Source organism: Cyprinus carpio, chromosome A3, assembly GCF_018340385.1.
Source record: "Cyprinus carpio isolate SPL01 chromosome A3, ASM1834038v1, whole genome shotgun sequence".
In the NCBI taxonomy this organism is placed as follows: Eukaryota; Metazoa; Chordata; class Actinopteri; order Cypriniformes; family Cyprinidae; genus Cyprinus; species Cyprinus carpio.
The window spans coordinates 7,690,502-7,701,564 of NC_056574.1; the positions used below are offsets into that span (position 1 = coordinate 7,690,502).

Sequence of the window (11,063 nt, forward strand, 5' to 3'; positions counted from 1 at the left end):
AAACTAATGCATATAAGCATGAAAACCCAACCCCAGAACACAAGAAGATCATTTATAGCCAATTTAACAAAAGCCAGTGGTGTGCAGTACAGATGAAGCACAAAATAAACAACAAACAAGCCAAAAGCAGATGACACACACTATGAAGTCATGGATAAAGTTCACTACTATATGTGTTTCAACACTGTCAACCTAAAACAAGTCTGACTGATTGAATTAGACTTTTCAGGCACCAAAAAATAATCTCAGAGGTTGAAGTCATCACCAGAAGCATATTTGGTTTAAATTCGGTTTAAAATCTCCTCCCCTTTTCTCCTCCAGAACTCATACACACCCATTTCTTCTATTCCTGAACTCAGTTTCATCTGGTTTCCGAGGAAATACAACATCCAGCCTCAAATCTCACTGATCTCGCATTCCTAGGTAAGTTGATCAGGAAGCAAATCGTCCCCTTGGAATTATAAGGTTCTATCTGACATTTTTGTCAAAATTGAGTTATTCACATATTCTTATTCTGTGTCAATGTATTTACATTATGTGATAGATTTTTTAATGTTGTGTACATTATGGGACTTTTTATTTAAAAAACAATACGGTTCTATCTACACAGTCGAATGGAACATAAAAACTTAGAAGCTCAATATCTCAAAACTACTCGGAATGCAGATAGAACCTTATAATTCCAAGGGGACGAAATTTAATCATTGAGAGAGAGATAAAGATGAAGCTTCAGAAGAGAGATCTGTGGAAACTTTGGTGGTTTTGAGCCAAGGCAGTAAGATATAATCTGATGACCAAGAGTTTTTGGACTTTAAAGCATGAGAATCAAAGTCTGTAAGGCAACACTGTTCCTGAATTGTTAATCCATAAAAAAACAGATTTGTAATTAGTAATTTTGTAGCTTTCCTGCCTGACACTAAATAGAAAATCAGTTATTGCATTGACTCATTGTTTTCATTCTGTTATTGTTTTCATGAAGTAGTTCACTGTAGTTTACAACAACAAAAACAACAAAAATATTAGTTTATAAATAAATATACTTGTTTCTTAAATTAGTTTCTTACTAATTTGGGGGTGCTGATTCCAGAAATCTCTTTAGTGCATCACACATTTTCACAAAATATGATGCATTTCATAGCATTTGTAAGGAGAGGAAGTATTATACGTATAATAGTTTTGCTATCAGGGACTCAACAACCTTTCATAATTGTAAATCTAAACAAAGTGAAAATTCTGTGTTCCGAAATAACTCAATTTGATTTTCAAATGGAAGAGGGAAGCTCTTCGGCTTGGTTTTTACAAGCTATACATCATATGTCTTCAGTTTCCTGGTCTTGATGATGCGGTGGAAAATGAAGGTCTGTTTCCATGACCAAAAGGAAAATCAGTGCAAAATACTTCACAAACAGAGCATTTCCATGTCGGAACGACATTTGGATGGACTGTAGAGATTTGAATAAGTCTTGTCAACATGTTTTTGCTGGCATTTGCATTGGGACTCAAGTAGTTCACACACCTAAAGCGACATTGAGCCTCATTCTCTGTGTGTTTCTGTTAAGTTTTTTAAGGAACTAAGAATATGGATAAGGCCGGAGAAGCTGATTTGGATGATTTGGAAACGGTGGAATATCTGTCGGATATGGAGGATATGGAGGATATAGAGGCTTTGAAAGCCACTGAAGCTCTTGAATCTGCTCCACCCTACCCAGGCCATCCAGCAGATTACATAGGAAAAGAAATGACCCACAACCAAGGATACAATTCATCTCCATATCCCAATATTTATATGGGATACACCTCATACCCAGAGCCGGGAGTTAATCCAAACTTTCAGGGAGGTATGTTTCTTTCGATAAACTTGGTACATTTCATAACCCCTCATGTTGTACTGCAGTCACTCTGACCCAGAGATGATTTTTAATAGGAGGATATAACAGCTTCTCCCCAAAAACTACAAACCCGATTCCAAAAAACACACTGTACAGGACACTGTACAGATTGTGAATAAAAACAAAATGCAATGTGGAAGTTTCAAATTTCAATATTTTATTCAGAATACAACGTAGATGACATATCAAATGTTTAAACTGAGAAAATGTATAAAAGGGAAAAATAAGTTGATTTTAAATTTTATGGCATCAACACATCTCAAAAAAGTTGGGACAAGGCCATGTTTACCACTGTGTGGCATCCCCTCTTCTTTTTATCACAGTCTGCAAACGTCTGGGGACTGAGGAGACAAGTTGCTCAAGTTTAGGAATAAGAATGTTGTCCCATTCTTGTCTAATACAGGCTTCTAGTTGCTCAGCTGTCTTAGGTCTTCTTTGTCGCATCTTCCTCTTTATGATGCACCAGATGTTTTCTATGGGTGAAAGATCTGGACTGCAGGCTGGCCATTTCAGTACCCGGATCCTTCTTCTATGCAGCCATGATGTTGTAATTGATGCAGTATGTGGTCTGGCATTGTCATGTTGGAAAATGCAAGGTGTTCCCTGAAAGAGACGACGTCTGGATGGGAGCATATGTTGTTCTAGAACTTGGATATACCTTTCAGCATTGATGGTGCCTTTCCAGATGTGTAAGCTGCCCATGCCACACGCACTCATGCCACACGCACTCACGCTTAGATATGGCTTCTTTTTTGACCTATAGAGTTTTAGTCGGCAACGGCGAATGGCACGGTGGATTGTGTTCACCGACAATGTTTTCTGGAAGTATTCCTGAACCCATGTTGTGATTTCCATTACAGTAGCATTCCTGTATGTGATGCAGTGCCGTCTAAGAGCCCGAAAGATCACGGGCATCCAGTATGGTTTTCCGGCCTTGACCCTTACGCACAGAGATTGTTCCAGATTCTCTGAATCTTTGAATGATATTATGCACTGTAGATGATGATAACTTCAAACTCTTTGCAATTTTTCTCTGAGAAACTCTTTTCTGATATTGCTCCACTATTTTTGGCCGCAGCATTGGGGGAATTGGTGATCCTCTGCCCATCTTGACTTCTGAGAGACACTGCCACTCTGAGAGGCTCTTTTTATACCCAATCATGTTTCCAATTGACCTAATAAGTTGCAAATTGGTCCTCCAGCTGTTCCTTATGTGTACATTTAACTTTTCCGGCCTCTTATTGCTACCTGTCCCAACTTTTTTGGAATGTGTAGCTCTCATGAAATCCAAAATGAGCCACTATTTGGCAAGACATTTCAAAATGTCTCACTTTCAACATTTGACATGTTATCTATATTCTATTGTGAATAAAATATAAGTTTATGAGATTTGTAAATTATTCCATTCCTTTTTTACTCACAATTTGCACAGTGTCCCAACTTTTTTGGAATCGGGTTTGTATATTTTTTAACCTTTTTGAGGTTACACTTGTGGTGTTTCAGGTCAAAAAATGACCAGCTGACAAGAATTTGCTTGTAAATGTCTCATCATGCTATGTTTTTACCAAATATTGAATACATTAGACATATTATTGAATATTTATGTACACACATTAAAATAATACTAATAAAACCATGTCCCCTTATTGAGAAGAAAATAATCAGTGGTGTCTGTGAATAAAAGCCAATTGTATACATAATAAATCTGAACTGAATTTAAACACACAAATAACACACTGTGGTAACTCATTATTATTCATGAGAAGGCGTGGCCATTAAATTCCTAAAAGCAAGCACTTGAGCCATCGCTTGATCATATCAAACACACAAATGTGAACCTTCATGCTCTACTGGTGTTAAAGACTAGTTACCACTAAATCTAAAAACAGCTTTGTAATGTTTGAAATGTTGGCACTTGTTGAGGAGATAGCTTTTAGGATCTGAATAGGATCTGGCATCTTTTTCTTCTTTCTACTCCTACCCTCAAACAGTATGTTGATGGGTAATATATCTCTAGTGAGAACAATATGTATGGCTTCATTGTTTTCTATGATTGTTATAATCATGTCTTTTCACAAATTACCCTGTAATTTAAAATAGCATTTTGATCAGATGATATTTTGACAAATTAGGTTTATTGTTGATAAAATGAAGGAAAACTAATTTTATGTACTGTCAGTGACAACTTTTACTGTTTCAAAATCTTTTTCTAAAGCTCCAAATCAAGGGATATATCCTCAGGTTAACAGTAAGTTGCGGTTTCAAACAGTAGAAAAGCTCCTAATGAATACTTTTTTATAGTCAATCACTGGTATCAGTGCAATGACAATCTTTATAAATGTTTTTCTAAAGGTCCAAACCCTGGGATGTACCCTCAAGCTAACAGTACGTTACAGTTTATAACTATCAATCTCAGACAGTTATTTCAGTAGATAATACCCCAAACGACTATCTATTGTCAGTATCTAATATCAGTGCAATAACACCCTTTATAAATCTTTCTCTATAGCTCCAAACCCTGGGATGTATCCTAAGACTACCAGTAAGTTACAATTTTCCACTATTGAGCTCACTCAGTAGGCAAGCTTCAAAAACAACAAAAAATGACATTTCTGGTATAATTTACTCATTCTTGTGTTGTTCTAAACCCATATAACATTTGTTTATATATATATATATATATATATATATATATATATATATATATATATATATATATATATATATATATATATATGTATGTGTATGTGTGTGTGTGTTTCTTCACTGAATGTCCAGGAAACTAAAGCTTAGAAGATCTGACAAAGAAGATATGACAAATCGATATGAATCAAGCAGTTTAATCCCAGTGTTGTGAATAGATATGCTTTTCTTTATTTGATGAACAGATATAACTTAAGTTTTTATTTATATCCTTTTTGAATTATGAAGTGATTGTATCTCTTCCCAAGACTTGGATTAAACCACTCCATTCACATTTTTATTTTTTTTTTATTTTTTGGATTATGTTTTGTTTACCTCTTTTTGTTTACATGTTTTGTTATTACTTTGTGTTTTTAAGATACAAGTCTTATGTGTTTGGAACAACAAGTAAATGATGCCAGAATGTTCATTTCGGTGGGAACTAACCCTTTAATACTAATACTACACTCCATTTGTTATATGAGGAATTCAACTTTATATCTCAATCTTCCAAAAGCCATTTCTCTGCCTGATGTTCAAATAATGACATATAAAGAAAGAAAATCAGCTATTCTTTTTATCTGGATCATGCATTGTGTTTATGTGCATTACAGCTGTAACAACCACAGTGATGCTCCCCAGTCTGCGTGATTTACCCGCTCAAACCATGTGCCCTCACTGTAAGCACCAGGTCATCACTATAACAGATCACTACTCTGGACTCATGGCCTGGCTGGCCTGTGGCTGCCTTGCCCTCATCGGGTAAAATTCCTCTTTACACTTTGATAATTTCATAGATCTTACTACACATTCTTGAAAACAGAAGATCTTTATTAGCATCAATTGTTCCATGAAGAAGCTTTAACATCCATGGAACCTTTTCATTGCACAAAAGGTTCTTTATAGTGGAAAAAAAGTTCTTTAAATGTTTTAAAATAAAAGGTTCTTTTAAGAGCTGTTCACTGAAAGGTTCTTTCAGGAACCAAGAATGGTTCTTATATGGCATCACGGTGAAGACACCCTTTTGGAAGTCAGAACCTTTATTTTTAAAAGTCTTAGGTGTCTTTACACAGCCAAGTTAAAATCCAGTGTAAAGATTCAATGTTGTATAAAAGCTAGACTGAATTATGTCAGCTCTGACTCGCCTTAACCCTTAGTATCAAAGTATAAAGTTGTGATTGCTGTGTAAATTAATTTATGCCTCCTCTGAGCAGCATTTAACAGTCTGTGTAAATAAACCTAAATGCCACTTCAGAAGCGCTTCTGTGTCACCTTTGCAGTGTAAATTTGCCATTTGTCACCCTTTTTTTAGACAAAATACAGCATAAAACTGATTTCGTTTAAGGCTAAATAAAACAAAGATTATTGGAATACCTTTTAACAATAAAATGTTAAGTATTTCTAGTTCAAAATTTCACGTTTAATTCAATTTGTTACTCGCCGCTTCTTTGTTAATTAATTGTAGATTTCACTAGTGAGTTAAAATTGCTTCTACGCCAATTTTTTTTTCTTCTTTTTTTTTTTTTTTGCAGTGTAGGCTTGTTGAGAGTTTCAATGGGACATGTAAATGTACATAAAAAGTTATGCAAATCATATCCTTTTGTCTTGCAATACTGCAAGCAGACCCTAAGAACACAGAGTTCTAGATGAATGGAAGCAGTTAGTGAAAGTCAGCAGGACAGACAGTGATCGACTGATTCTCATGTCTGTTTTGCAGGTGCTGGCCCTGTTGTCTAGCACCTTTCTGGATGGATTCGTGTAAAGATGTGGAGCATCGCTGCCCAAACTGCAACAACGTCTTGTCTTTCTACAGGCGCCTGTGATCTAGATTCAAACAATTCAATAGATAATATCCCAGATGACTACCTATTGTCAATAACTAATATCAGTGCAATAACACCCTCTTTAAATCTTTCTCTATAGCTCCAAACCCTGGTCCCTCTTGGTCCTTGATTTTAACGGGATCTAATGGGTATAAGACAAAGGAATGTGTCTGAACTTCATTTCACACTATGCTAATTCCAACACAGGTTTCTCAGGTTTCAGGTAACTATTACAACACATGTAGTAAGAATATATAAGTACATTGTATGAAATATTTATTTGAATATTTATGAATATAAATATTGTATGAAATAGGATATTTAAAACTGTTTTAAAAACTTTGGTCAGAACTCATGCCTGTAAATGTAGATCGCAGTTATGGCAGAGATATTGTAGAGTATTAACATTTGAATGTATCTTAAACGAGCTTTTGACAGAGTTTTGATGTCAGTCTGATGTTAAGGTCAATAAATGTTTAACATTTACAAGCTCTAATGCAACATTATATTACTATGGTAAATAATTACACTAATCACCTTTTAGCCTCAACATTTCATAATTAGCCTCACTTAAATGAAGGCTTTCAGGGTTAACAACTGTTATTATCATTAAATGAAGCTTGTTAGATGGTTTTAAGAAATCAAACTAAATATAGTGATGTAAGTTGTTCCTAGTATTCTGGAACAGCTGTTTCAGTGAGGATTCATATGTAAACTTTAATCTTATTTGTACATCATTTGCTTCTGTAATCCTATGACCAGTGAGAATAATTTGTCAGCAATGTAGTATCTAATATCATTTTACATTCTATATTAAAAAATTAAAAAATTCTACAGCTGTGTGCCTGCAATCTGTACAAGAACCAATAGAGTGTGTAGTAGACCACTTTAAAAAGCAAGTCCTTCTGTTGCACACAGAATGGAAACAGATGGTTACAATTATGTTTTAATATGATTGTAGTAAGTTGGTTAAAATAGAGCAGCAACTCTTATATTAAACAAGGTGTTAGAGCCAAATGCCGCTTTTTTATTTTGTTGTTAGGTATAAAGGCAGCAGATACAATGTTGTCTACAGGTGTTTGACCCGGAAGGGCAAAGGGTTTTTGGCCGCTTGCGCGCGGCGCTTTGTATTGTTACACTGATGGAAACTGCTATGGACAATGCTGTATTAAAATAAATGGACCACTTTGGATTTCAACGTCAACATTCGTCTATACGTTTTTGGTTTAGCACAGGGCAATCAAGTGAGCATAGTAACAAAGTGTGTCAATCACGGCTTCTCCGGGCTCAGACATCTAAGTAGTTCGGAACCAAAGCGAACTCCTTAACATTAGTCAAAAACCCCGCATCAGTTCGGACTTTGTTTACAAGCGTCGGAGTCTTCGGCATGCATGCATGGAATTGAGAGCAGTCGAAGAGCCGTCGGTTTTCTTGTGGATTATTGTTTGGATATTACGTGGGCTTTTTGGTGACAGGGAGTTGGTTTGATACCGAAATCAGACCACGGAGTAACGTTACGAGGGACCATCTGATGACGGCACGGCGCCCAACGAAAGAGGTATTTGTAGCGCTACCATCCTTAATGGCCATTTTAAATTGTGTGCACACATATACCCGGGTATAAAAAACAAACAAAAAAAAAAACAAAACAAACAAACACACGTGATAAATACCGGCAGATTGACCGGAGACTTTTCATGACTTTGTGAACTTTGCGTTAGACCTAAGGACTTAGAAGCGAATCGTTTGATCGATTGTTTAATATGGATAAACAATCTCCCGCGATTGAACAGACTGCAATGCAAGCTGTTAGTAAACCCAGCAGTGTTAATGTTGGTGATCACAAGGATTCTAAACGTGCAGAATTGCTTGTTGATAAACTAATTACGTTGCAAGCAGATAGAAAGTCTAAATTGGATAACGCCAGCATAATTAGAAAATCAATGCAAGATTTAAAAAATCAAAAAAACCACAGTTACAAAATGCTTTGAAGGAATTGATAGAAACATGTAATGATGCAAAGCGTATTCATGAGTCTTTGTTGAGTTTATTGCCTGTTGATGAAAAGGAAAAACATGAAGTGTGGTTTAAAGCAAAGATGATAGCTAATAATGATGTCATGTCTGAAACAAAGGGCTTTGTTGCAAGGTGTTCTAAAAAGGGTAATGTTGCTTTGTCAACTGTGTCACCTGAAATGTTTGATGCTGGTTTAAATGTAAATGGTCATGGGAGGCCTAAAGCAAATGTGGGTTTTAAAGCTGTGCATGAAAATGGCAAGGGTGGGGATGGTGTCAATCAAAACGACAGCGTGTCTAATATCAGCAGCGAACGGTCACATAAAACTGTTAGCAGTGGAAGATCCAGCACTTCCTCAGCTAGGATAAAGGCTGAGGCTGAGAGAGCTGCACTTGTGGCTAGAGCTGCAGCTTTGAAGGAAAGACATGCCCTTGAGGAGCAGGAACAGAAACTGAGGAGGAGAAGGGAGCAGCTTGATGTAGATGCAGAGTTGGCGGCATCTGCTGCTAAGTTGTCTGTGTTACAGGCCGCCGATCAGAAAGGTTGTTCAGCAGTATCCTCAAATGGTATGAATTCCTATGTGGAAAAGGAAAAAAAGGAAAATGCAATCAAGAAGTGTCCTAAATCCTACAACAAAGGAATTTCAACCTCGATTATCAAAGCTAGCACAACATATCTCCGCAAAAGGACCGTTACCACCTAACAACCCGCTGTCACCAGAGGTGCTCAAAAGGCAAACTGAGCTGTGGTGTAAGGAGGCCTCTAAACATCAGTACGATCCACGTGAGCTACAGCAAGGAACATTGGAACCAGCTGAGTATCAGCAGCAGGTGACAACCGTGCAACAACACGAACAGCAAAGGTTTTTCACGGACCAGCCAGCCAATGGAACTCATTCCCTAGATCTACTGGCCATTTTACAAAGACAAAATGACATTACCGCTACCCTGGTTCGCCAACATCATATCTCATCTCTGCCATTAAGAGAGGTTCCTGTGTTTGATGGGGACCCTCTCCAATTCAGACCGTTCACTAGAGCCTTTGAACAAGGTGTGGAAAGCAAAGCTGGAAGTGCAGACTGTCTTTATTATTTAGAGCAGTTCACCAGAGGACAGCCACAAGAGTTAGTGCGTAGCTGTCAGCATATGGCGCCTGACCAGGGCTACAAAGTGGCGAAAGGTCTTCTGCAGGAACACTTTGGCAATCCATATAAGGTCGCCATAGCTTATATGAAAAGGGCATTGGCCTGGCAAGTGGTTAAGGCTGAGGATTTGAGAGCACTGCAAGACTATTCCTTGTTTTTACGTGGCTGCTGCAATGTAATGGGGGAGCTTCATTATGTGCAGGAACTGGACATGCCGGTCAATATGAGGACCATTATCTCCAAGCTGCCATATAAGATGAGAGAGCAATGGAGAACTACAGCTCATGACATCATGGAAAGGTCTCATGACCGAGCCCACATTAATGACTTGGTCCAATTTATTGAACGCCGTGTCAAAATCCTTTCGGACCCTCTGTTTGGCGACATACAGGATCCACATACTTCCTCACTACCAAAGCCTTCTTCAAGGTTTAATTCACAGCCCAGGAGCTATGTAAGGGGTAACATTGTTGCTGCTGCTGTGACTGAAGAGTTGTTTGAGGACGTAAAGGAGCAGCCGTTGGGTATAGAGCACACTGAAGAAGCTAAGTGCCTTTGGTGTGATCGTCGCCACCTTGTGGAGGAGTGCAAGCAGTTTAAAGGTAAAATGCACAAGGAGAAGATCCTCTTCCTGAGACAAAAGGGAGTTTGTTTTGCATGTCTACGCGCCGGTCACATGAGCAGGGACTGTGAGGCTCGCTTGGCATGTAAAATCTGTGGACAATCTCACCCTACTGTGCTACATATTAAAAGACAATTGACTCAGGAACAGTTAACAGCTTCACCTGGCCAGCAACAGTCCTCTCCTCAAACATGCGGACATATAGGGGCCGGTAAGGACCAGAGTGTGTTAGCCATCCTTCCTGTTAAGGTGAAGTCGGCGAAGGGAAGCCATGTAATTACAACCTATGCTTTTTTAGATCCAGGAAGTTCAGCCACATTCTGCTCTGAACACCTGATGCGGAAGTTGAACATCACAGGCAAAGCAACAAGTCTCATGTTGCGCACAATGGGGCAAGAAAGGGTCGTTTCAGCATTCTCTTTGTCAGGTCTGGAGGTGTCTAATTTGGACGGTAATAATTATTATAGCCTTCCTGAAGTATTTACACAGAAAAAAATGCCAGTCACTGTGGATAATATGATCCGGTCGGAGGATCTGGCTAAGTGGCCTCATCTATCAAGTGTGCGCATCCCAAGTGTGAAGGCAGATGTTGACCTGTTAATTGGAACTAACGCACCCAAGGTATTAGAACCCTGGGAGGTCATTAATAGCAGCCAGAATGGCCCGTACGCTATTAGGACAGTGCTGGGATGGGTGGTTAATGGCCCACTGAGTGGAAACAGTGATGCATCATTATCCTCAGCCACAGTAAACCACATTTCTCTGCAAAGGCTTGAAGATATGCTTGTCAGTCAATACAACCATGATTTCAGTGAGAAGGCTGCAGAGGAAAAGGAAATGTCTCGAGACGACATCAGATTTATGGAGATCATGGATTCAGCAGTGCT

At 38.1% G+C, this 11,063-nt stretch overlaps 1 long non-coding RNA gene across 1 annotated transcript; it reads left to right on the forward strand.

Moving 5' to 3' along the window:
* The first annotated feature begins 366 nt into the window (after positions 1 to 366).
* LOC122135408 lies at positions 367 to 7,116 on the forward strand. The gene is made up of 6 exons (XR_006153505.1): positions 367 to 423; positions 1,560 to 1,838; positions 4,105 to 4,137; positions 4,242 to 4,431; positions 5,186 to 5,333; positions 6,289 to 7,116. It is a non-coding gene; the product is annotated as an uncharacterized LOC122135408 (long non-coding RNA).
* Positions 7,117 to 11,063: the final 3,947 nt, after the last annotated feature.